The following is a 27,818-nucleotide window of genomic DNA, read 5'->3' on the forward strand; positions in this document are numbered from 1 at the left end:
TTTGGATGATCTGAGCATTTCCTGGATGGCATTTAAGAATACAGTATATATACTGATATATATATATATATACATATATATATATATATGTATATATATATATGTATATATATATGTATATATATATATATGTATATATATACACACACACACACACACACACACACACACACATACATACACAGTGTTGATTGTCCCTGAAGTCCTCAGCAAGTCCAGCCTTTAGTTAAGAGGAAATCTAAACCATGACTTGTTTTCACATCACTGGAGTTTACTAGATCCTTTCTGACCATAAATTATAGTTCTAAATTCAAAATTCCTGTCTTAGGTTTAAGACCAAGTCCTTGACCTCTATAGCACTTTTTGGTAGGTGGGTGCATGGTTTATTTGGCTGTGTTTCAGTCCTCCTCCTTTCTCAATACTGGCCTGATACTTCAGTTCCACCAAAATGTTTGGTCCTATTTACATTAACCGTGTTTCTTCACAGACCAGAGTCTAGTCCTAATACTTGAAATGTATCAGCAAGAATTGTTGACCTCCACAGTATCTAGTCACCAATCTGTTAGAGCCTCTCTGGTAACAACCAACGCCTTGGAATTACAACTAGCAACTAGTGGAATAGAAATACTTGTGACTCTGTATATTCCCATAGCAGTGTGATGCATTTTAACATCATCTATTCTACGTCCCACTTCCAAAAAAGTTGAAAATTACTAATTTTTGGAATTATTAAGGTAATATGGAAATATAATTTATTATTTTTTTCTGAGTGTGTGTAAAATTCTCAAAGCCAGAGAGCCCTTTTCATTTTGTATCCCCTGCAATCAAACTGGGACTTGGCCTAGATGCCTTTGGCCTACCTTGAACAGGCAAATCTAGTTGCTGCATTCTAGTCCTTTCCTGAACTTCGTTCTAGCATCTGCGAGCTTCTTTTTAGAGCCTTAGAAGCACTTAAAAAAGAAAAGTTTAAATGAGATTAGCAGTTGCAAAAATTGGTGCCAGAAAAGAGAAAACAATTAATAAGGAAATTGATGGAAAGGGAGAAGAAACAAGGCATGACTCTTACTACCTCCAAAGGTATTATGTACATAAAATAAATCAAGGTGACTTAGTGATAGCTCAAAGAATCACAGCTGACAAAGAATAGTTTAAAAAACTGATATTTTAGGGAAAACATGTATGACTTGACTTATCTTCTTCAAGTTTACTTAATATCTTAAATTACAGATTTTCTCCACATCTGTTCCCATGGCAGTTGATGTTTCCATGGCTGATGTTGCCTGGTCATACCCATGTCCATCAAATGGAGAATTTTTCTCCCCCATAGTCAAGGAAGCAGAGAAGTGAGGACAACATAATTCAGATTACCTTGATCTTTCTGTAATTTCTGCTTAAAGTAAAATTTAAACATTTATAAACTTACAAAAATTGACAAATGTGGCACATCCACTCTTCTCTGTAGCAAGTGTCTAAGCAAAAATTAAGCATTATTAATAAACATTATGAAATAAAATATGGAATGAATATTAACCAAATATAAAGGTTAATCTCTATCCTGCTAAACAAGTAAAATTTGAACAAAAAATGTGAATTATCCACAAGAACAAGTCACTTATGTAATACAGAAGAAAATAATTAGGCAAGAGAAAGCTTTCTGTACTTTTTTAGAGACTGCATTTAGTCAACTTTGATAATGGAAAGTATGTCCTTCCAGCAACCAAATATAATGATCCTGTAACAGATGCAACATGAATATTTGGGGGATATACCAAAATCTGATAAATTAATACATAGAAGACCCATAAAATCATTTCTAAGTGATAATTTTTATGATGATGTAAAAAAATTTCTTATACCTTAGAGAGCTCAGCATTATATTTACTTTTCTTAAAGAAATATTCTTGGAACTCAATGATTATTTATTGGATTTTTGTAAGAATATTAAAAGTACAAGCCAGTAATTAGAGTGATTATAAAACTAGAAAAAAAGAATATTTTAGAAAAGGTATGTAAATAACTAATATAGAATGGAAAGCATTCCCCCAGAATACAGCAGAAAGTGGTTAATAGCAGTAAATTTCTTAGCAACATGTTTTCATGGAATCTCAGTTGTACCTATACTTTTAACTTTGCCTAAAATCTCCAACTTTTCACTGAATCATTTTATTTGAAGTTTCCATAGAGATTAAAAAGTGGCTACATCAGAGTGTATGTGGGAAGCAACTTCTAAAATGGGTGTTATTCACATGATTTCTGTTTCCATATTTATTTTGCCCATACTTCTACTCTTCTTATTTTTTAGACATATTTTCCCTCAAACTTTGACTTGCAGGTCCTGAGGTAGTTCTCCCTATTTCCTGACACTTCCAAACACAAAACTCTCTAATTCATTACATCTCAGGGGGGTCATGGTTTCTTGTCACAAGAAGGTGTGCTATGAAATTCAATCTATTGCCACTCAACATAACATCCTTCTAATCTCTGGTGATGGTCAGAGGTCAAGGTGGCATATAATACTGTCACACACATCACAGTGAAACACAAAGGATGAATATTCATATTTCAGTGCATACAAAGATGACTGCCAGAGTTTGAATACACATGGCCACACAGTTCTTTGTAGTGTATGTGAGATTCATCCAGACTTCCATGTCTTTCAGCTAACATATTTCCAGTAAATTATTTTCCATGAGTAATTTAAAAATATTTTTATGATTTAAGCATAGAACTTTGAAGGAAATATAAAAAATGTAAGTCATAAGCATTCACAAGAGTGACCAGAAATTTCAGCAAGTTGAAAACTATATTTTATTAAAAGTTCACAAAAAGATAGCAGTTGAATAACCTTTTCAAAATTAATGTTGAATTATTTTAAAGTGTTTAAAATTATTTTCTTCTTTATTTGTAAATTTCTATGTCCCTTATACAAAATCATGTTTGAAGATTCAGAAACATTCCATAAATATATCCTGTTTATATATATGATATAAATATATATATGGTATGTGTATATAAAAATACATATACTTCATTTATATGTTATATAATGATATGTGTGATAAATATGTATAATATACATATATACACGTATAGGTATATATGCATATATACTTTAGAGAATATTTATCTGTGTATTACTCTGTTTTGCTTGGATTTTCATTTCAAAAGTTTTGAATAAGATTTTATGTTTTGAATAAGATTATAAGTAGTTTGTTAGAATCTAATGAAATACTCTTCATTTTCTGTATGTTCAGTTTCCCTAATGATAATTTTCATTTTTAGCTTCTCTTCTATAAACGACCATCCCAGATGGCATTCCATTGTTTCAAAATTGATACCACTCACCTTCTTTTAGGAAAAGATTGTATTTAATAGGAAGTCTGGGCAGTGTTTTTCTGCAAGAAGGGAGAAAGGGTGTAGCTTGAGGAACAATATTAAGCCTTGTATTTGAATTGTTCTTCTATGAATTACTTCCTAAAATCTGATGTAAGCAAATAACTCTTCCAAGTCTTTAAGAACTGCTTTACAACAGGAAGTATCTCAACAATTTGCTGAAAATATGCACATCTGTTCACTCAGGAAGTAAGCATCTAAAATGATTATTACCTCTTTTTCCTTAAAGAAACCTGTCATAGTTGTGTCATCCAACATGCACCTTTGCCACGGGTATGTACCTGGGCTGAGAAACACTAACACATTCTTAAAAAGAAATATCTTTCTTTCTCTCTCTCTCTCTCTCTCTCTCTCTCTCTCTCTCTATATATATATATATATATATATATATATATATATATATATATATCTCCATACACACACACACACACACACACATTAATAAATTAAATGTAAAGGTCACTAGGAGCAGGAAAATACCTTTATTTTATTTACTATGGTCATCTGAGTGCCTAGTTTAGGGCCTGACACAGATGCTTGGTAGATATTTACTAGATGAATGAATGAAAGCTGTTTATGGTCTCAGATGCTGACTGGCACTCTCTGAGTAAGTCAAAGGACCCTGTGCTCTCTCCTGGATTATTGTATCCTCCCCCTAGTTAATAAAGGCCCCAAGGACATTTCAGGATCAGTTACTCTTCCAGGTGATAAGGCTTAAGAATTGCCTAGAAAGGGACAGCCAGTTGGCTTAGCATCTTGACTCTTGGTTTTGGCTCAGGTCATGATCTCACAGTTCTTTAGTTTGAACCTCACATCCAGCTCAGAGCTGGCGGTGTGGAACCTGCTTGGGATTCTCTGTCTCCCATTCTTTCTGCCCCTCGCTCTCTGTCTCTGTCTCTCAAAACTAAATAAACATTAAAAAAAAAAAAGAATTGCCTAGATAGGTATGAGGGAAACACCAAATATGGATATAAAAGCTATGTAAAAATTAGGAGGGAAACAAAAAACACACAACACTAAGAACTAGGCAAGAGACGTTTTATTATGGTCCAGATTATCACTAGCATCTGGTTAAATAGAAAAAGATGGTCCAAGTATCTAGATCTCTTTCAGATTCCATATTCTATCATTATATGACCATTGTGTCCACAACACACACTAAGTTTACTTATATACTTATATTCATACACTGTTCTTGTACTAATAGTAAGCAAGCCTAGATGGGATTTGTTAGGAACTCTCTCAGGTCACTGAGGAATGTAAAAACTGAAGGGTCCTACCATCTTCCTTAGTTCTGATTTTGACATTTCTTTCTCTTGAAATAAGTAACACTTATTTCAAGTTTAGTTTAACAATGTCTTTGTGAATTCTCCATTAGTTCAGTTTCTGCAGGGTATGAATTTTTTTTAAGTCTCTAACTCATTTTTTTAAGTTTAATTTTTAAAAATTTATTTATTTATTTTAAGAGAGAGATAAAGTGTGTGAGTGGGGGGAGAGACAGAAAAAGAGGAGTGAGAGAATTCCAAGCAGGCTCCACAATATCAACTCAGAGCCCAAAGCAAGGCTCAAACTCACGAACCTGAGCTAAAATCAAGAGTCAGTTGCTTAGCTGACTGAGCCACCCAGGCGCCCCTTTACTAACTTATTTTTAAGGAACAGATTTTGAAGCTAGAATAGGAATAAGCATATGAAAAGATGTTCAGAGCACCTGGATGGCTCAGTCAGTTAGGCCTCAGACTCTTAATTTCAGCTCAGGTCATGATCCCAGGATTCACAAGTTCCAGCCCCTTACAGAGCGCTCTCCCTCTCTCTGCCGCACCCCAGCACCCCACCTCTCTCTCTAATAAAAGGAAAAAAAATGTTCAAGATCATTAGTCATCAGGGACACACAAATTAAAGCCACAGAAAGACACCATTACACATCTATGAGAATGTCTAACATTCAAACAATTAGCAATACCAAAAATTGGTCAGCATGCTGCTAAACTCTCAGACACTGCTGTCAAGATCACAAAATGCCTCAGCCATTTCCAAACAGAAAAAGAGTTTGACAGTTTCTTTGAAATTCAGCATATACCTCTACGGCCAAGCAATCCCACTCCTAGATATCTGCCTAAAATAAATAGAGAATGTTAATGAACCAATTTGAAAGTACTAAGAGAAAATAGAAAACTACCATTAGAATGCTAAATGTAAAACTAAATGTAAAACTTGCCACAGACAAAATCCACAGATGGATACTAAAATGGGTGGGTGAAAGTTTTAGCTGAAAGAGGATATTTGGATATTATGCCTCCACAGAATTTAGTAATTACAATAGGGAAAAAAAAGTAAATTTAGAATGAAAAACTTTAGCAGACACTACCACAGTCAAGGAATTATGGTTAACATTACCAGTCATATATATTGACTCCATGGACCCCCTGATACTATGTACTGAGAAGGACACATCACTTCTGTGATATTCTTTTCATTAATTTATGACTTCAATCTAATCATGAGAAAACAGTGGACAAACCCAAGTTGAAGGACCTTGTACAAAATAGTTGAACAGCACACCTCAAATGTGTCAAGGTCATAAAAGACAGGAAAAGACAGAGGACTCACAGATGAGAGGAGACTACATTGGCATGTCAGTGCAACATGGAATCCTGGATTAGATGTGGAACAGAGAAAGAACAGTGATGAAAGAACTGGTAAAATGTGAATCAGACTTGCACTTTGGTTGATAATATTGTACCGATGTTCATGTCTTAGTTTTTGATGTTTTGTAGTTACATAAAATGTTAATATAAGAGGAAGCTGGGTGAAAGTAAATGGAACCCTATGCACTGCGTCTGCAATTATTTTACAAGTATAAAAGTATCCCAATATTAAAAAAATCAAACTTCTTATCATTTATTCAGTGGTAGGTTATCAATGCTATTCATTCCATGCTGCCCATTTGAGAGTCTTTATTATTTAGAACATTTCCTCATTTCCCCCCTAGCATTTGGCAGCCTTGGGATCATAGAGAAAACATGAAAATATCTCAAAACACCATGGGTATAATTTTTAATAGTTCTTTCACTGGCAGTAAACTCTTGTATCAAACAGACATCAAAAATTCAGTAGCTTAAAAACTATAGTTTATTTCTCTAACCAAAATAGTTAAAGGTGGGACTTCCAGGGTATCAGGCAGGTATGGTCCAAAGGGTGACCCAGAAAGCCAGGTTTGATGTGTATATTTTTCCCACCATCCTCTAAGGTATCTATTTCATGTGTGATATGTCAGTATGTTCAGGTTAGGACTTGCTGGCAGTAAAAAAGAAAAACTCAGGAAGCACTGCCTAGTATTAAGAAATTGTCCTGAGGTGGCACATGTCACTTTCACTCACATAAACTAAGACATCTGGCCACATCTAACCCTGAGGAAGTCTGGGAGCTTTACCAACTACGGATTCTATTGCTGTGGAAGAAGAGAAGCAAGGACTTGGTGGTTGGCCACCAATCTTTAGCATAAGAATAATGAGTGTTTTTAAGAGATTCCCAATTTAACGGCTGCTTTACAAAATTGAAGAACTTCATACATCAGAAAGAATATTTAAGAAATATGGATAGTGTTATAAATATTGATGATAATAAATGACATTTAAATAGTAGGTTGTGCTTCACAAAAGATTTTCCCATTGAACATCACATTTAATTCTGTGAAATAAGTAGATTAATTCCAATTTACACAGTAAGAAATTAAAACAGAGAGATAAAATATCTAATGTCAGTGCAAGGGCACAATTTAAGATTTTCTGACCCAACATGGGCATTTTCTTCATAGATTGTTTATGGCTACCCTCAGTTTAATTGTCAAGAATGGCTTAAAACTTGGAAAATAAAATCTCACTTCAATACCATTAAAATCACATTGTTAGAAAATTGTATACTGTTTTCAGAGAATTAGGAGTTGAAGAGTGAGTCAAACTCTCCTTCTAAACATGACTTAACTATATTTGTTCAGTTTTTAATGACTGAATGTTTCATTTAGACCAAAGAACCACCAATTCCAGGCCCTGGGTAAAATCCAGACCTCGAAGTCTCCTATTATTCCAAGAGTACATTTCCAAATATTTTATTTCCTTAATTTGTCTCATGTGCTAGTTTTGTCCCAGGCAGGTCTCATTCAACTCCAAGTTCAAACAAGAGCCTTCAGTCTCACAATCTCTCATCTCTCCTCCAATTTGTTTTGGCTGATCGCCTCCCACTGTGACCACACTATTTCTCTCACTTGAACAGTTGATGCCATATGTCACTGCTGTTTGCAAGGGAATACTTGAAAGGGTAGGTTCATTTGTAAGGGAGCAGGGCTAAAGGACAGAATTCACAAGGAGTAACTACGCAATCCTGACATTCCATTACTGACTCCCTTAATGTGGAGTGATAACATAAAACCCCTGCACATCACAAGACCCTAAGTAAGTATTGTGGTCCTTCCTTCCTATCCATATAAAATTTGTGTCACCCTGTAACAAGGCTGCCAAAACACTAATCTGATTTTTCACCAGTGGAAGTTTAGGTTTATGAATGGTAGAACTCATGTATGTCTTTGTTCTACAATAGTAAAAGCATCCCAGAAACTCTAGCCTAAAGTCTTGGTATCATACCTTAAGAGGACTATTTCTGCCTGGAGAACTGCTGGAGAGGTGAAGGGCCTCAATGACATTCCAAGAGAAATAACAAGGGGGCATACTAACGCTGGATAAGAGAAAACTGGCATTTGAAGAGTTATCTCCAAATATCCCAAGGGCAGCACTAAATTCAGCAATCTTAGTGAGGCATCATTTTGCATTGTGTAATAGGGAGAACCACATTTTGGTGATTATTAGGAACCAGGTAGCAGCTCAACATGAGGAAAAGTAGGTTTAAACATAAGAAGTGGGTAAAAAAAAAAAAGAAGGGGTAGCACTCCAAGTGAACTAGTTTCTCGTCCCTTGGAAAGCTTCAAGCAGGAGAGCAGCAGTCTGAGAGACTGTGGTTGAGAGTACATGCTGAGCCACTCTGCCTGAGTTTGCAATCTTGGACCCACTATTTAGTTTCCTTTCAGTGTCAATGGAATAATAATACTATGTACCTTACATAGGTTTATGATAATTACTTTATACACGAAACACTGAGACGAATTTGTAGCACAAACTAAGTGTTCAACAAATGTTTGTAAATACTTTTGAAATGCCAGAACCGAGGAAAAATATGGTGCAAATAGGGAAAAAAACAAAACAAAACAAAACAAAACCCCAAACATACACAGGACCGAAAAACTGCACTGAGGGTTGTAACACACCTGCAAGTTCCCTTTAAGACTCTCTATGGTCTACTCTCCCTATTATCTTTATTCAAGGGCAAAGTATTACAGGGTAGACAATGCTCTAAAAGTAAACCAATCAGAAGCCAGGAAACATGAAGTAGTGTACCATGGTACAACCAACGTGCCATGGCATATTCATGGGCTATGATTGCATTTGTCAGTTTAAGTCAGTTTCACAGACACAAAAAGCCGATCAGTTGAAATTATTGCATGTGGCCATTTCAAGCATTAAAACTGATACAAAAAAGTTAAATTCACTTGTTAAGTTTCAGGTACTCATTGCAACTTTTGAAAACATTAATTTAGACATTGCGCCTCCATGTTTTTATTACTATTCAATAAAATACAGAAAATATCATAGTGTTTGTCATCAAGCTTCACGAAGACCCCAACATCACTTCCAGATAATGTATGCTGATTAAAGATAATGATTTTCTACATGTCTCATGATGTTAAAATATATTAGAGGTACTAGATTCAATGCTCTTTTTAAATCATTTTATTTTTTTTAAATCCTTCATTAAATCCCAATATATAAATTGGCATTAGGCCAAGTGGCATAAGTTTGGTTAGATACCTTCCTTCAAAGGAAATTCATAGTTTTAAAATTGTGTGAAAACCATCTTGTAGTGATCTTTCATGGTATCAGCTGTGACTTCCTGTTGGGAAGAAAGAACTAACCTCGATGGATGGAAATGGTCCAAAATGCAAGTTTCTTCTTCTGTTATTATGACTCAGTGGTAGTCAATTCCAAACAAGTATATATCTATGTATAACTGAGGATCACTTTTTAAGTAAGTTATTGTGCTTAACTAAATGTAATATTTATAAACAAAAATCGATGCATCCCGGGTACTTACAGTGTTGTTGTTTTTTTTTTTTTTTCCTGCTCTGAAGTCTGGATCCCAGACAATATTTAGCAGTATCACTGAGCTGCTATTGAGCAGTACTCACATACATCATTGGAAATTTTGCAGTTTCTAAGAAAGCAGAGCACCTTATCTGTGTTAGTCGGGTTGGATATATTTTACAGTTGCTTTTCTTGCTTTTTAATAAATTCTGTTTTTAAACTACCCTGAAAAAATTTTGTTTAGACACTGAAATTTTGTTTTTATCACAAATGTTCCTCTTTCCCCCACCAATATGGAAAGTGTAAATGGGAGGCTTAAGAGGACTTTGAACACCTAAATGTATTATCATCAAAATAGTTTGGGAGCTTATAGTAAAGTGAAAGAACACTGAAACTTGAGTCAGAATAATTTACTCTTAAAGTACTTTAGACAATTTAAGTAGCCCCATTGGATCTATTTTCCCAAAAGTAAAAAGGGTGATAATGTCCCTATTATCAATCCGTTATAAACAAAGAGAAAAATGAAGAATTATATACTGTAGAAGGTTGGTGATATGAGTTGTATCTATGTGAATTTTTAATGATTCCTTTAGTCTTAACACTATAGTTCTGGATTCAAAAAGGAGCTACCAAACAGAAGCCATGCTAAACAATTTCCAGTAAAAACACATGACATGAAACAGTTCTCCTTTAATCATTTTCTCCCTGAATACCCACTGACAATTGGCTAGCTGTGATGCAGGCATTTATTTATAAATACATTCAGGCAAAGAGTATAATGACTGGAGAGCTGCAACGTGGCTGAAAAAGCTTATTTAATCGTTTTAACAGTCATCCAGGGTTTATTGGTGAATTTATTTGATTAACTGCAGAAGTCTGTTAAGATAAATGTAAATAAAATCTAATGGAACCAGTCAAAGCCAAAAAAAAAAAAAAAGTGAATGAAAGGCAAATAACACATCATTTGCAAAAGGGAAGGCATACAAATTAATTCCTAGATACATATCTCACATTGTGATTAGCAAAATACTTTAATACTCAACATGAAACCACAGGGATGATGAGAAACAACAAAAAAACCCCACTTAGCAGGAATTGGTGAATATAAACTTAGATACAAATGTACATTGAATGTAGTTGCAAAACTGAAAATAATAGAGCTAAAGTCACAATATTGGCATGGTTATATTAGATATTGTCACTCAGGAAACTGGATGGGCTGACAGATGCAGTCAAAATCTATCACCAAAACATTAACACTCTTATTGGTCACAATATTCCTGGTGCTTTGGGGTAGAGATCAATAAATTCTGTGAGAATGGTGAAGACTGTGGGTTATTCAATTAGACTCAGAAGCAACTTAGATAGATAGGTCTTCTACGCAAACTTTTAGCATTTATTCCTCACCTAAACAGTACCCATCAATCCTCCCAGATGAAGTATAAAGGAGGAAAGGCAACATTATGTGACCAGCATCTTCAACTCTGCCAAGGAACATTTGTTATTCTTTCTTAACAGGACTGTTTCCCCTGGTGGGCGCTAGAACAGGCATATAGGCAGATTTGTGAGGAAGAGCTGTTGAGGGAAACTTTCTAGGACTACTTAGAGGGGGCTGATTTTCTATTGTTAAAGAAAATTTGAAAAAAAAGAAAGAAAGAAAAGTCTCTATCATTAACTTCAGTTTAACTATTCCTGAGAAACAGTCAAGCTGCTTGACTTTTTCTAGAGATACAGAATAATCTGAAGTTCTGTGTACAGTAAGGGCATACCGTAAGACAGAGAAGGGTATCTGACTAGTGATTACAGAAAAAAAAATTCCATGTTATTTCTCTATTCATTGTATACAGTGTTTGAAAATACCAAAATCAATCACATGGTGTTCCAATAAGTTCCAAAAAAATAATCTATTATGACCAAAGGATCGTAAAGATCAGGGATGATACTTACATGGGCCCCTTGTGCTTTGGAACATATGCTAAATCATAGCTTGGTCAGCTGATTAATTGGTAATTTTTTTGCTGGGTTGACAAGAAATCTAAAATTGCGACTCAAAAGGGCTTCTAATATTCTGATTAAAAATATTTTTAAAATCTAAAGAAAAAAAATCCCAATGTTTTGAAGATAAATAGAACAGGTTTCTCGTGGAGGATAAAATTTGTTAGAGAACTGGTGTTTTCAAAGCTACAGGGCTGGATGCCATTTCAAGATTCTAATTTCTTTTCTTCTTTCCCTGTCAAACAGGTAAACAGCTCTACATGGAGTCCTTACAGGAAAGACATGAGAAAGGGTGGAAAAGAGGAAGGAACCAGAAGTCTTTGTGGGCATTTTCCCCCAATTTTTAAGCTCTTAGGAGAACCTAGAGGATTTCATGATAAAACCAAAGTTTCCTGAGTTTCATGGACATAAATTTCTAACCACAAAGGGAAAAGGATTATCCCTACACTGGGAAGATATGCCCCAAGAGTATGAATAAGAGATAGAGGGAACCACAATTTGTTCTTGAGCAGTTCCTCTGTGGAGCTGACCAAATCTTAAAAAAATAATATGGATGAATGGATGAATGAATGAATGAATGAATGAAGAGCTGTGTTATTCATTTAAGCACACACACCTGGAAGGTTTGCAGAAGAGTCTGCCAAGCATATATGGTAAGCAAAAGAGAACAAGTGAACTTGAAGAGCCTATCAACTTTCTACAATAGTCATCAGAAAAGTAAACCACAGGAATCAAAGACCATGGTCTATGTCTAGAATGACCAACATGTCCCAGGTTACCTAGGACTTCTGCAGTTTTAGCACATAAAGTTCTGTCTAGGAAAACTCTCTGTTCTTGGCAAACCAAGACATGTGTAATTCCCTAAGCCTCCCTCCCTGCTACACACAATGTTTAAGTATATGGAACAATAATAAAATGGGTATTTCAAGAAGAACTAAACTTTCCACTTGTTCTACGGAATGGGAATTGAGAGTCAGAATTCAAAAAGAGATATAGAAAATAAAGTTTTATTTTTACATCAAAGCTTATGAAATAAAGGGACATCTATAATATTTGAATACCATCATAAAACTAAAGAACATCAACAGAATTTTCCAGGTAAAAATTAGTAGCCTCAAATCCTACACTGAGCTAAATCATTGGGTACAACCACCAAACAGTCTCACTTTTGCAAAATTCAGAAAACACAACAGCATTCTTGAAAGAGGTGCTTAAAGGATTATTAGTTGATCTAGAGGTGAATCAAAGGGAAAACTCAAGAAGTAGAAAACTGTATAATAAGAAATCACATGTAAGCCCAAAAATACAATTAAAATTAAATCTAAAAAATGTTTGTAAAAATATTAGTACAGTTAATTGTTAAAAGTCACACACACACACACACACACACACACAGTAATATTAGTCATAAAAAGAACGAGATCTTGCTATATGTGACAATATGGATGGACCTAGCAGGTATTATGCTAAGTGAAATAAATCAGACAGGGAGAGAAAAATGCCATATGATTTTACTTATATGTGTAATCTTAAAAAAAAAAAAAAACAAAAAACAACCAACTAACAAAAACACAGACTCTTAAATACAGAGAACTAATGGTTGCTGAGGAGAGGGGCAGGAGTGGTAGGAGAATGGGAAAAATGGGTGAAGACAATTGGGAAATATGGGATCCCAATTATGGAATGAATAATTCATGGGGATAAAAGGTACAGCACACAGAATGAAGTCAATGGTATTGTAATAGTGTTATTGGTGACAAATAGTAGCTACATTTGTGATGAGCAGAGCATAATATAGAGAGTTGTCCAATCACCATATAGTACACTTGAAACTAATGTAACACTGTAAGTCAACTATGCTACAGTAATATTTATACTTCAAACAATCTTCATCATTTATGTCTATACAGTAAAACCTTGGTTTGCAAGCGTAATTCATTCTGGAAACACATTTGCAATCCAAAGCACTTGTATATCAAAGAGGATTTTAAGAACTATTGACTGAGTTGTGATCATGTGACATTCGGCATCATGTACTACTTGTACTGCAAGACATCACTCATTTACCAAATTAAAATTTATTAGAAACATTTGCTTGTCTTGCGGAAAACTCACAGAACAAGTTACTCACAATCCCAGTTTTTAATGTACTTACAAATTGCATATTCAAAGACAGGGAATAAAGATTAAAACATTCTCTACTTTTAAATTTTACCTAAAAAAGGTTAAATTGAGTTGTTAATGTGTTTGATTTTATAATAATATGTAGAATAAAGTAAGTGTCTAGAGATTGTCATAAATAGATTTTTTAAATGAAAGAAAAAGAAAGCAAAGGACAAAATAAAAGACATAGGAAGGTAGTATAAAGAGAATGTATAAAACAATTACTAAAGTAGGTCTAGGCATATTGCTTATGATGATTAATGTTAATAAGTTCAACCACTTAAATTATGAAATTTCCCATTTGCATTTTAAAAAATAATTTATCATATGTGTTATAGATAAGACAGATGCCTAACTACAAAGATGGCTTTGGACAGCCAATACTTCTGTCTCCTGAAACCCCGCTGTTGCATCATAAAGACAGTATTTTAGGGGCACCTGGGTGGCTCAGTTGGTTGAGCATCCAATTTCAGCTCAGGTCATGCCCGTGGTTCATGAGTTCGAACCCTGCATGGGGCTCAGTGCTGACAACTCAGAGCCGAGGGCCTGCTTCGGACTCTGTGTCTCCCTCTCTCTCTGCCCCTCACTCGCTTGCTTGCTCTCTCTCTCTCTCTCCTTCAAAAATAAATAAAAACATTTAAAAAAAAGACACGATTTTAGTAGACATAAGTGCAAAGGATGGAGAAAATAGGAATAGACATAATAGAAACAGGACTTTACGGCCTGGAAAGCATATAAGTGAGTGCTTTGTCCTAAAGTTCAGTATAGAATCTTCAAAAGATTCAGGAATTAATGTCCACAGGTAGCTTTGGGAGAGAGGGAGGTGGTTGGGAAATTGAAGGTTGGATGAGAACAGATGTCTGTCTAGATTCCCTCTCCCACTCTTCCTGTGTCTGCCTGTCCCTCGCCCTATGGGATGTCTAAGGGCCCACTCTCTGGAAACTTGAAAGAGAGGATCTCTGGACTGAGGGACATCAAGAAAATTTAGGGCAGGTGTGCTATAACAACAACAACAACAACAACAACAACAACAACAACAACAACAACAGCAACAACAACCCAGGGAGACCAGAGGAACACCTGCAACCTTTCCAGTGAGAACTTTCATGGGAAATCTAATCACACCAAGAGAAGAGTAAAGAGACTGACACAAAGGGAGTCCCAGCAAATGGCCTGGTCTAGCAATCTTTCTATGAATCTCGGGATCAATAGGCATCATATGCACACAGAGCTTATAACAAGATTTGCAGGCTCTTCACTCTTAAAAACAGTAAAGAAACCAGAATTCTCAAGCATTTTAGGAAAGCCTCTAATATGAAAAATAAGAGATCAAACAAAGAGAAAACAACAACAATTTGGAAGAAAAGAAAAAGAAAAAGAACATATGAGTAATCTACAGGAGAAACTGAATCTGAGACCTGAGTATACAAATAATATATTATTCAAAGAAATGCAAATTACATCCACAAAGACATCTAATTTTAATATGTTTTATGAAGGTTATGAGCAATAATGATTCCTGCTATTTAAGGTATGAAATATATTGTCAAAACATTGTAGGAAAGAAATCTGCTTTAGTAAAGAGACCTAAAAGCTTTTGTACATGTTTGCCCAGAGAACACAATTCTAGAAAATGATCTTAAGTAAATAATTTTACATGCACATGTTGACATATATATAAACAGTTAATCTGATAATATCCATAAGAGCAAAAAGTGAGAAACATTCTGTATGTGCATGAGAAAGTGAACGGTTTACATATAAGGTGAATCATTCATATAAGAAATTGCTGTAGTCATTAGAAATCATATCATGTAACAATAAATTAAGGACTTGGGAAATTCATGCAATGATGTTAAATTAAAATTGCTTATGGGCTACAATCTCAATTTTGAAGAAAAAAGTATGGGTATGTGTACATCTGTTTATATATATATTAATAATTCATAAATGCTAAGGAATAAAAGAGACTGAAAATTATATCAAAATTTGAGTTGTGTTTATTTTTGAGTTATGGGATTATAGGTGGAATTTATTTTCTCTTCTATACTTTTCATTCATGTTCTACTAATTTGTAAAATCAGAAATAGTACTATTCCAAATAGGAAGTTGAAATCCTCTTCCATGGAATTGGCAAGTGACAAATATGGAATAAATAGTTCTCTGAGGCATTTGATTGCTATTATAGACTTAGTCTTCCTACTGGCAGAAAAAGCCCAAAATAACCAATAAAACTTGTTCACACAACTGTGCTGACAATGATATTAATGCCTAGAACAACACAGCAGTTAACTAAGGGAAAACCATGCTGGGTTCAACTCGATGAGAACCAGAGGAGAGTAAAAGCAAATGGAAAAAGATGAAATTGACAGGGAAAGTGAATGCTAAATGCAAGCTCCCAGCCTGGGTGGGCAGTTTGGGTGGGAAAGTAACCTCTCCAGAGTTTGGGTTCACTGACCACAAGTGGAACAAGGATTGGCAGAGAGGCCAGATTGAAGCAAGTAGCTATAAAAGTGTTCTGCCCTGTGAGTACCACCCTGAAACATAATTAACCACCCGAACAAAGGAAAACAGTGCCCAGGGTTTCTCCATTCAGGAAGCAAATCTAAGAAGCAGGAACTGGAGCCATGTGCCAACACTTCCCCAAGATCAGAGGCCAAGAAAATAGTATAATATCTGAAAAACAAATCTGGTCAGCTTCTCATAAGACTTTCTAACTCAACTATTTTGAATTGGCAGTATATTTCTAAGGATCTAAGTATTGATTTCATCCTAAAATTATGAGACTTTATGAGGTTATTTTTACATGGTAACAGACTTTGCTAAGGTATATGAGCTATTACTTCTGACACCGGAGTCAATCTACCTGGATTGTGGGAATATTCCTGCTACTTACTTTTCATTAATTCATTTGAGCATTAACCCATCCAACCATTCAGCCACTGTTCTATATATACAGATTATATATATATATATATATATATATATATATATATATATATATATATATTTATATATTATATCTAAATATATAAATTATAAATGTATACATTCTATATATATTTATTATGCCTAGGCATTAAATACTATATAAAGATATACAAGTCATGCATTCTTCTCCAAATCTAGTGGAAGGAGGAAGATATTAATATATAAAAGCAATAAAAGGGCTTTATTAGTCAGGATAGGATAGGCTATGTTGCATTAACTTAAAAGAACCACCTTGATGGTTCAGTAGCTGCATGATCAAGCTTTATTTATCAGTCATAAAAGTCTAAGAGAGAAAGAAGTTCTCAGAAACAAAGCTCCACCAAACCATGACTCAAGAATACAGGATGCTTTCAAAACATGGCCTCCAAACTTGTCAAAGGAGAAAAATAGAAGAGGCACATTCACTTTTAGGTATCTCGGATTAGAAGTGATGTAATGCCTTTTACAGTTTCATTCATCAGAACTCAGTAACTGTTTTTAGGTTGGTTTCTCTGAGAAGCAGATCCTAAGCCAATGATTTAAATCCAAGTTATTTACTTAGGATTCGATCTCCCCCCAAATCAGTAATGGATGAGAGGAAGAAGAAAGCCAAGTATGAGTGCACTTGAGTCATTTATGATGGGCTGTGCCACTGGATGTCATAACGTAAAGAGATGTGAAAGTCATGGGCATTCCACATCTTGCAGGTGAGGCAGCACTAGTGCCCAAAGCAAAAGTCTGAAGTTCAAAGTGTCAGCCGTTAGCAGCAAGGTATGTCAAAGCTGCAGCATGCACACACAGACTAGTTAAAGAGAGCCGAGGGAATGAGCAGGGCAAAAACAGTGTCTACTTCAGGTTGCAACAAAACTCAAGGAAAGCCAGAAAATATTGTATTCCTGTGTACCAATGAAGAGGAAATTTCATGGTAAACACATGCATGGATTTTGTCATAATATTTAAGATGTGTCATATAAACAGAGAGGAATCCTAAGATAACTTGGTTGCAATGAGCCTGACAATGGACAGTTGGCTCTTATTATCTTTCTAGCCACTGAGATTGGTGATTATTGACCCAAGAACAAACGGATACTTAAGGTGTACAATGTGATGATTTAATTACACATACATTGTGAAATGATTACCACTATCAAGTACATTAATACATCTATAACCTCACATACTCACCTTCATGTATGTGAATATCTACTCTTCTAACAAATTTCAAGTATAGAGTGTTATTAACTCCAGTCATCACATTGAATATTAGGTTCCCAAAACTTACTCAGTTTACAACTGAACATTTGTACCCTTTCACCAACCCTCTCCATTTCCCCTACTCTTAACTCCTGGCAACGACCTTTCCACTTTCTGGCTTTATGAGTTGAACTTTTTTAGGCTCCACATGTAAGTGAGATTATGTAGTATTTATATTCCTGTGTCTGCCTTATTTCACTTAGCATAATGTTTTCCAGCTTCATCCATATTGTCACAAATGGCAGAATATGTTTCTCTTTTATGGGTGAATAATATTCCACTGTATATATACACACTTTCGTCTCTTAATGGATACACAGATTAATGCCATACCTTGGCTACTGCAAATAATGATCCAATAAACATTAGTGGGCAGACATATTTTCAACATACTCATTTCATTCCTTTTAGATATATACTCAGAAGTGGGATTGCTTTTTCAGAACCTTCATACTGTTGAAGAACCTTCATAATAGCTATGCAGATTTACATTCCACCAACAAGGTAAAAGAGTTCTCTTTTCTCCACACTCTCACCAAAACTTATTATCTTCTCACTTTTTGATAAAAGACACCCTAACAGGTGTGAAGTGATATCTCATTGTGGTTTTGGTTTTCAATTCCTGAATGACTAGTGGTATTGAGCACTTTTTCATATATAAGTATGTCTTCTTTGGGAAAAATATCTATTCAGGTCCTTCGCCCAATTTTTAATCATGTTATTTGTGTTTTTGCTATTGAGTTTTATGAGCTTCTTATATATTTTAGATACTAACCCCTTGTTAGATATGTGGAATGAAGATATTTTCTCCCACTCCATAGGTTGTCTTTTCATTTTGTTTATCATTTCCTATGCTGAACAGAGTTTTTTATTGATGTAGTCTCATTTATTTTTGCATTTGTTCCCTGTGTTTTGGTAAAATATCCAAAAAAATCATTGCCAGTACCAATGTCAAGAGCTTTTCCTCTATATTTTCTTGCAGGTGTTCTACAATTTCAGTTCTTACATTTACCTTTTGTAATACATTGTGAGTTTATAGTTTTGTGTATTATGTAAGATAAAGGTCCAATATCCTCCTTGTGCATACGGATATTGAATTTTTCAAATACCATTTCTTGAAGAGACTATCCTTATTATCTGTTCTAGCTGTCTTTATCAAAGAATAGTTTAGAGTATATTCATGGACTTACTTCTGGGATCTCAATTATCTTCATAAATCTGGTACCAATATATTATTGTTATCTTAAGAATATTCCCACAGATATCCGTTAGATTTATGACTCAATAAACATTTGTGTTTAACTAATAATTAACAATCATTTGTTCAACTCTCATAGCATTCTAGACTCCAAAATCCACCTAAATATATAAGACTCTCACTCACATGGTGATTTTAGAAATAATGGTCCTATTGTACTTGGATCTCTCATCTCTAATTACTTATCTGCAAAAAAAAAAAAAAAAAATCACCGTACACATTGAAATGCTTTATTTCATTATATTAAAATGGAAAGTTTACACATGGAGACTGCACAGTACCCTGTACATATGCTACACTATTTGTCCTTAAGTCTAGGGATTTCCTTTCCTTGGCATGAATTATAGGAGAGGTGCCTAACACCCAGACTGAGTGAGTTATTCTAGCTTATGGTGGTGTTGGAGAGAAAAGTGCATAAACCAGAGGATGTCATTAGACCAGTGACAATGGAGGAGAAAATATCCAGCGCTGACAGCCCACTCACTTGCAAGCTGATTGGTGTCAACATGCTGAGCAGTACAGACAGAAAGGCTTAGGAAGGAGTTTGCTGCATCTGGTGAGAAAGGAAGTGTAACAGCAAAAAGAGAACACAATATTTTACGTCTGTGTTGGCTCCACCTAGGAAAAGCAGACACAATGAATCTACAGTATGTATGGAGAAGAACTAACCACACGTATTAATACAGTCTTTGTGCCTCAGCTGTAAAACAGGTTCTGGGCTTGTAGTTAAAGTGGCTGCACAGATGGGGCCTTTTCCCCTTTCTTTGCAATATTCCATATTCTAATTATGACTTGCACTGCTTCTGGCACAAAAACAAGGCCGCTGATGTGGCCCCAAGAGTAGGCATGATAAAAAGCCAGGCCCACGAACTCATGTGACTGCTCTTTTCCACTTCCTTTCTCCTCCCTGGGTTAATTCCATCTGGGTTTTGTTTTTTTTTGTTGTTGTTGTTTTTTGTTTTTTGTTTTTTTTTTTTGTGCTGACAGCATTTGGAATTCTTCAAGCTGTCTCTGGTTGCTTTTCACTCACTGAAGAAAGAAGATCTAGTCTTCAGAAGTAACTCTATAGTTACTGGCAGAAGAGACAGCAGAGACTGATTAACAATGTGGTACAAAAATCCTGCAAGCGTATAAAGTACCAATAACTGATTAGAGTAAAAAGGAACTTGTAAGGGCTAATGGAATTGTACAGTATTCTACATAAATTCCAAGAGCAGAATTTACATCATGTATGACAGGTTTCTTCACTTCATACAGTAGTACTTAATTGTGGCCCTATGTTACATTATCCATTTTAGTCCATAAAGGAATAACAACATAAAATTAATAAATATCACTAAGCAAGAAGTTCCAAATCATTATTCTATTTGTCTTTGCTACTAGAGCCTCGTTAGTTTTCTATTTTATTTAAATTGGGTATTTAGCTATTGAGTATTTGAGAATGCATTGAATTTCACCTTAACATTTCATTAAACATTTATAAAGAATGAATATTCTTAAAAATTAGTATCATGGAAGCTGTATAGCTTAAATATAGGAAAGACTCCTTCACAATTAGTACTCGTGTTTTAGCTCCTTGAATATACTAACAGAATTCTCAGGTAGAGTCTTCTATTTCACTGCAATCTTTTTGAAACATTTAAAATCAGTTTTTTCCAAAAAAAGAGGTTAGAGTGGGAGAGAGAGCCAAAGCATAAGAGACTCTTAAAAACTGAGAACAACCTGAGGGTTGATGGGGGGTGGGAGAGAGGTGATGGGTATTGAAGAGGGCATCTTTTGGGATGAGTACTGGGTGTTGTATGGAAACTAATTTGACAATAAATTTCATATAATAAAAAAATAAAATAAAATCAGTTTTTTCCTTTTTGTATCTTGTTGTCATTCTTCCTTTCCCCCACCCCCCACTCCCCCACCCCGCCCCACACACAAATATCTCAATACTGCCTTTGGCATGGTTGGTAATCAGAAACATCATTATATGCATTTATTCGTTCATATGCATTCAACAAATATTTACTGAATGCCCAGAAGTATAGTAGTTAACACAAGAGAATGAAGTCTATACTCTATAAAAAGGAAATAGGTAATAGATGAAATAAAAAAGTAAAATATATGGTAAGCTAGATATTGAAAGGTATTACAGACAAAAATAAAAAGAGAATGGAATTTTAATTATGGTGGCCAGGAAATGCTTCACTGAGGCTATTTGCACTGCAATCAAGAAAGGAAGCTAGTCCTGTATATTTACGCTAGAAACTGGAGAGGATTCTGGAGAGGAAACGAGTGCAAGAGTTTTGAAGGCAGATTATGCATCAGAGTGTGAGAAGAAGAGCAGAGTAGCCAGTATCACCAGAATGGAGCAACCAGTAAAGATGATCAAAGAGATAGAGACAGGACCAGATTATGCAGATCAATGTAAACACTGTGGATTTTACTCCAGGTGAGATGAGAAGCCATTGGACTATTTATGTGGAAGAGTGACATGTTTGAATGTATGTTGTGTAAGTCAGCTATATTGATAATAAACTATTAGGGTAACACAGAGAATACGAGCTAGAAGGATATTATAATTATTCATTCAAGAAACGATGACTTAGACTAAATTGTTAGAAGTAAAGGGAACGCAAAATGTTTGCATTGTAGATGTATTTTAGAGATAGAGTGAGCAGTAGTTTGTGATGGACTGAAAGCAGCTTATGAAAGAAAGAGAGAGAAATTGACTCCAGAGATTTGGGCCTGAGCAAATGGAAGTGTGGAGTTACAACTCCTGATACGGAGAAGGTTCTGTGAGGAGCAGGTCGGTGGGAGGGGTAAGAGTGTGATTTAGGAATTGCTAAGTTTGAGGAGCCTATTAGGTATCTAAGTGGAGAGAACTTAAGCTGAGAGAAGTCCAGGATGGAGATATCCACTGAAGAGTTGTCAGTAGAAAAATTATTTCTGAAATCACGAAAAAGATGAAACTGTAAAGATAGTCAGTATAAGGATAGAAGGGAAGAATTTGAGGTCTTAGCTCTGGGGTACTCCAATAATTCGTGGTCAGGAAGATTAAGAGCAATCTACAAAGAGCTGTAGAGGGAGGATAAAGAGAGAGAGAGAGTAAAAAAGGAAAACCTGAAGAGTGTAATATCCTGGAATCCACACAGGGAAACTTTCAAGGAAAAGGGAGTGATCCACTATATCAAATTTTGATGTTGGGTCAAATGAGATAGTACACAAAACCTGATTAGGATTTAGCACTATGGAGGGCACTGGTGATTTAATAAAAGCTCTTTCATTAGAGTGGTGACTTCAAAACTTGACTGGAAAGGGTTTAAAAGACAAAGGTAGGAGAAGAATTGGGGACTGTTAATTCAGACAACATTTTGAAAGTTTTTATACAAAAATAAATAAGAAATTCAGTGGAAGCTAATTGGGGACAGGGTCAATAAAGTCATTTTTTAAGATGGGAGAAATAAAAGCATGTTTGTACACTGATATAAATGACGTAGTAGAAAGTGGAGGGAAATGACACAGGAAGGAGAACAACGTCTATAAATAGAAGAGAAAGCCAAGCGGAGGAATTGTCTTTAGATAGGAACACGCTTAAGTCAAACACTGTCAAAGCAACAGATGAAAGGAGGGGCTGTGGAAGCTCTTTTCTGCTTGTTTCTGTTTTCTCGGGAAGCAGTCATCAGCTGGGACTTAGGATTTAAAAGGAAGTATTAGAAGTTTGAGGAGAGAAGAAAAAGTAGGAAGTATTTTTCAGGGAGAGTGGGAGAATGAATGTACTAGGGAAATATAATATGATTGCCAGGCAGCATTAAGAGCCCACTTGAGATTAGAGATCATAAATTTAAAGGAAGACAGTCATTATGGTTGTGATTTTCTGCAGCCGTATTCAGCTGTATGGGAGCAGATGTGGAGTAGGCAGAGAGATGGATTTAACCATGGATTAGCCATGGATGAAATTCTGTAAGACAGATACAATGCAAGGGAAGAGGGAGTAATTATAAGGATGGGTCACAAGATGTAAATTGGGTGAATAAGAAAGGGACAATGACAACTGGGTGACAATGAAAAAGTGGTGTGAGCAATTGATCTTGGTCCCAGTAGAATACAACTATGTGTGAATTAGAAAGACAAAAGGTAATGGTCATGGAGACAGATTCCTGAAATGGAAAGCTTTGGAAATTAAGAGTTGTTAGTACAAAGAAATTATATGCTATAACCTGAGTATTGATGGTCCTGTGTTGATAGAAGATGACCCTTTTAGGGGACGTAAGGTCAAGGCACTGAGAAGCTAGATGGAAGCATTATATGACCAAGGATCAAATGGGAGTAGTTTAGGACACAGTGATTTTTATCTCTTGAAAGGAAAAGAGAGAATGACCTGGAGATACATAAAGGAGTGCAATAAGGAAGGGTAATACGAGCTCACACCATGAACTTTAAAACTGGAAGGATTGATGAAAGAAGGAGGAAAGATTGCCTGGAAGTGGCAAAGTGCATTTTCCCTATCTCCGGGCCCTGTGGTATTAGAATGTGCAAGAGAAAAAGCCACTCATTGAGAGGACTTTTGAAAAAGAGCCTCCTTAAGGAAGAACCAGTTTGTCATGGGAGTGATTCTCAACCTTGGCTGCTCATCTCATAAATAGTTTAGACAGAGGATCAATTGACTGACAGATGATAGATTTATTTAAGATAAATAGTTTCCAGTTTCCCTGTTTAAATGTTCCCCCCAAATTCGAACAGTCTACAACATGTTCAAAACAAGTAATTTTTCAGTTAATTAAATCATATGAATGGCATTATTTTCATCTTCTTTATGCAGTGAGAAAACTAATCACCGTCTTGCACCTTAATTAGCTGATATTACCTCAGAGGAATTACTGAAATGTATTTAAGCAGGAAATGACCTCATTTAAACATTTTTTTTTTTAGTATCAAGAGGGAATTTTCCAACAATAATAAAGTCTACTTCTTCATGTTACACTAAAGGGATAGGATTGAATGTGTCACGGGGTACAATTCTGAGAAGGCTACTGACAACAACTACAGATAGGCCATGCAGCCATGTAGACCTAAATGTCTACGCAGCATCGATCCTTAGGGCATGATACTCAAGAAGACCGGGAAATACAATGTGAGTCCACCACATTAGGGGGAAATGCCGCATTCATTTCCTTACTAAAGGTGTCATGGTGTACAGTCTATGGTGAATTAACATACAAATGGTGGTGCAACAAGTTCAAGTGCTTAATACTAAGAGAGAAAAGAACCAAATCAAATCGATTTTTAAGACTGGACATTTTATCATTTTTAAGTTTATTCATTTATTCCTCCAGACAGCATGTGTTGAGGGTCTAATATATGGGAGGCACTCTGCTGGCTAAAGAGGACACAGCAACAAACGAACTCTTAACTTCCCAAAGTTTATAATGTGGCTTCTGCACAGTGAAGGAAACAATCAACAAAAGTAAAGGGCAGCCCACAGAATGGGAGAAGATATTTGCACAATTTACAATCTTCTTCATGCTTCTGAAGAATATTTTTTACTCACCACTCAAAAAGGCAAGGTATATGTGTATGCCCTGATAATTATAATTGCAGCAATTACCTTTCATTTAGATATTTACTCCTAAATTTATTTCCTGATACCTCTTGTGAAGACTCGAGGTACCTAGGAGTCTTACAAAATTTGGAATGAGGAACCACAAACTCAGAAAAAACTAGTATTCTTAGTAAATCTCTCACGATTTTTGTGACTTTAAAAATCAAGAATAAACATTTCTGTCACCCCCAGTGAGGGTGGAGGCAGTTAAAATCAACTCAGATGTCTTTGGGTTTTGTTTTTTTAACATGAATACTAATAACACAGATTAAATAAGAATAAACAGAGATACAAGGGTTGAAGAAAAATTTTTTTAAATGCATTTGACCATAATTCTTCTGAGAAGAGGAACAAAATGGAGTAATGTTGCAGAAAGAAATGAAAATCCCCAAGGCAACCCAGAGAAGGGAGAAGAGCTTCTCTTAAAGTATAAATGGGTCTTTGTTGGATTTTAACAAGCCCTTGAAGGAAAGATTCCTGGAGATGTCTGAAGTTCTTCATTTAATGCGAAAATACTTTACACTTTCTCTTAAACAAAGAAATCACCCCACTGGCTAGGAGCCAGAGCCTGCACATTTTTTGAGGCACCACAGGAAAAGAGAAAAGAAGAAAGAAGGCCAGCACTAGCACATTCACCCTCAGGGAAGAATGTGCCCCACTTCCCAGAGTTGTAATCAGTGGCAGTTCTGGATCCTGATTAATGAGTCCTTCCATGTTCCCCGCTCTGCTGTCCCTCTGCTGCTCTACAGTTTCAATTTTCACCCCAAATCTGGAAATGCGTCCTCAGTGAAGAAAGCCCAGAGATGATGTGCCGGGAATAAAAGGGAAATGCAGATATTGGTGCTACCTGACCAGCAGGAAATTTGAACTGTAGCAACTGAGATGGCCCAAAGAGTTGTTGAAATGTAAGATAAAGTTCAGAAAGGGATTACTATGTCATGTTTCTTTTTGAGGGGGGCAGGGAGCAGGGTTTGAGTTAAAAGCTTAGGAGTCAGTGTGTGGCACACCATCACTTTTTCACTGCGTCCTGCTCAGGGCTGGGACTTCTTGGAGTCACAGCTGCAGTGAGGCTTTCTACTTAACCTGAAAAAAGGCTTTTGGTGTCATTTGGGTGGCTGAGCTGGGATAACTCCTCTGTGAGTTATGATTTATTCAGATATGTGACTATGATATTCACAGACACATTAATGCTAGTAGCAACACCTACATTTGCATACTATCTGCTGAACAGCGTTAGGTAAAAGTAAATGAATCTTCCCAAGAAGGCTATATGGCACAGAAATGGAATTACAGGGATGTACGCCATCGACTCACCATCTCACAGCTAGGAAATGGTGGTCCTTGCTTCAGAGTCTGTGCTTTCGAGCACTCAACCATTTGCATCTCCATTCAAGGAAAACCCTGATATGAGTACTAATTACCATGTTCAAAGATGCCCAGATGATCCTTTTAAGAGAAACTAGTACTTTATAAAAGTACAAAAGGAGGAAGTATCTAAGACAGCAACAAAGAGCAGGAGTTAAGAATTAGGACTGAGTTTGGAGGCTGCCTTTTGCCTGTTTGCAAGCTACGTGACACTGAGCAAAGGGCAATGTTGTTAAAACTCAGATTTCTCACCCGTAGGATGGGGATAATAATAGCAGGTTTGCCATAAAGAATAAATGAGATAATGCATGTTAGGTAGCACCTATCCGGTACAAGAAAATTATAATAAACTGTAGCCAAAAACTTAATGCCTTTAACATAGATTTCTCATAAGCAATCTGATAGTGAATTTACTCCAGTGAAATCTAAACTTTCCAATTATTTTACGCCCACAATATAAATTAGAGCACTGCTTTATATATTTCAAGAACTTGGATATGGCACGGATACTTTTGGCTACAAAAAAACAAATGTGAAAATTAACTTCAGCACATCCAAATCCGGGCATCTAGCTGACAACATGAAGCAAATTATTAGACTGAGAAGTGACTATCTGCCACACATGAGAGAGAACAAGTAATGCCTCTCTTCGTTTGCTTCCAAAACTGTCCCTCAGTCTCAGACTTCTTCTGGGTTACTTTGCAGTCACTGTCCCTGGAGCAGCAGTTGCTTGTAGCTCAGCACTGTGGCTTCTAGCACCAAAGGAAGCTTTCTGACCAGATCACTCTAAGTCACTCTGTGTCAAGCTGCCAAAGACTTTGTGGTTAAGAAGAATGGTCGAAGCCTTCTATAATTTAAAACCAGGGTGTTTTTTTTTCCACTGGAGTGATTCAATGTACATTGTGTGCACACATGTTCCAGTTACAGATGGAGACTCAAATGACTATCAGACCCTTTGGTGTGAGTTCAAATTTCCTGAAGGTGTTGGAATGTCTGTAAAACATCAGATGCCCTTCTGCTTGAGCTTTTTTTTTTTTTTTTAATAAATACATTTTAATTCTTTGCTGATTTGACATCTCGCTTTATTTACGGAAAGATTTGACAGTACCTTTGAAAAATTATTCGTAAAAAGTTTTTGAGTCTCTGGCAGGTAACTGACTTTCATATTAAGCACTTAGATCTGATTTGCCTATAACCGAAGACTAGTCATTGTGTTTGTGTGTGTTCCCTTCCCACCAAAAAATCTAAAATCTTTATTCTTGTTCCAATACTATTAGTCATATTTTACAGAATTATTGGTGAGGTGCTGTCATCACTCTAACGATTTAGTTTTCCTACTTAACCTTCAGAAATTCTTTTCAGAGAGGTTTGGGCAATGTTATCAATGTATACTTGGGCGTTTTATTTCTAAGCCTTGTGATAATGGTGAAGTAGCTTCCACTTACCTCTTTTTGCACTAATCCCGATTATCAGAGAGAAAAAAAAAAGCCTCCTGTGGTGTTGTGCTTCAAGTAGCAGATTGTGCAGTCCAATGGCTTCCACCAGCTGCCTTTGTTTTTAATGTCTGAGAATCAGAATGTTAAGAAATTGCCGTGAAAAGAAAAATATTCGAAGCAGATATAGTCTTCGGCTGACACCCTGC

General features: G+C 35.8%; 1 long non-coding RNA gene across 4 annotated transcripts in view; it reads right to left on the reverse strand.

The window, feature by feature from the left end:
* LOC109263772 (uncharacterized) overlaps positions 1-27,818 on the reverse strand; it is a 220,655-nt gene that overhangs the window by 71,797 nt on the left and 121,040 nt on the right. For all 4 annotated transcript variants that reach the window (XR_008420451.1, XR_002078385.2, XR_008420450.1 and 1 more), the window contains one exon: positions 27,622-27,740. This is a non-coding gene — a long non-coding RNA (uncharacterized LOC109263772). The remainder of the gene's footprint in view (positions 1-27,621; positions 27,741-27,818) is intronic.

This window comes from Panthera pardus, unplaced genomic scaffold (genome assembly GCF_024362965.1).
Source record: "Panthera pardus isolate Hobbes unplaced genomic scaffold, ASM2436296v1 HiC_scaffold_8, whole genome shotgun sequence".
Classification (NCBI taxonomy): Eukaryota; Metazoa; Chordata; class Mammalia; order Carnivora; family Felidae; genus Panthera; species Panthera pardus.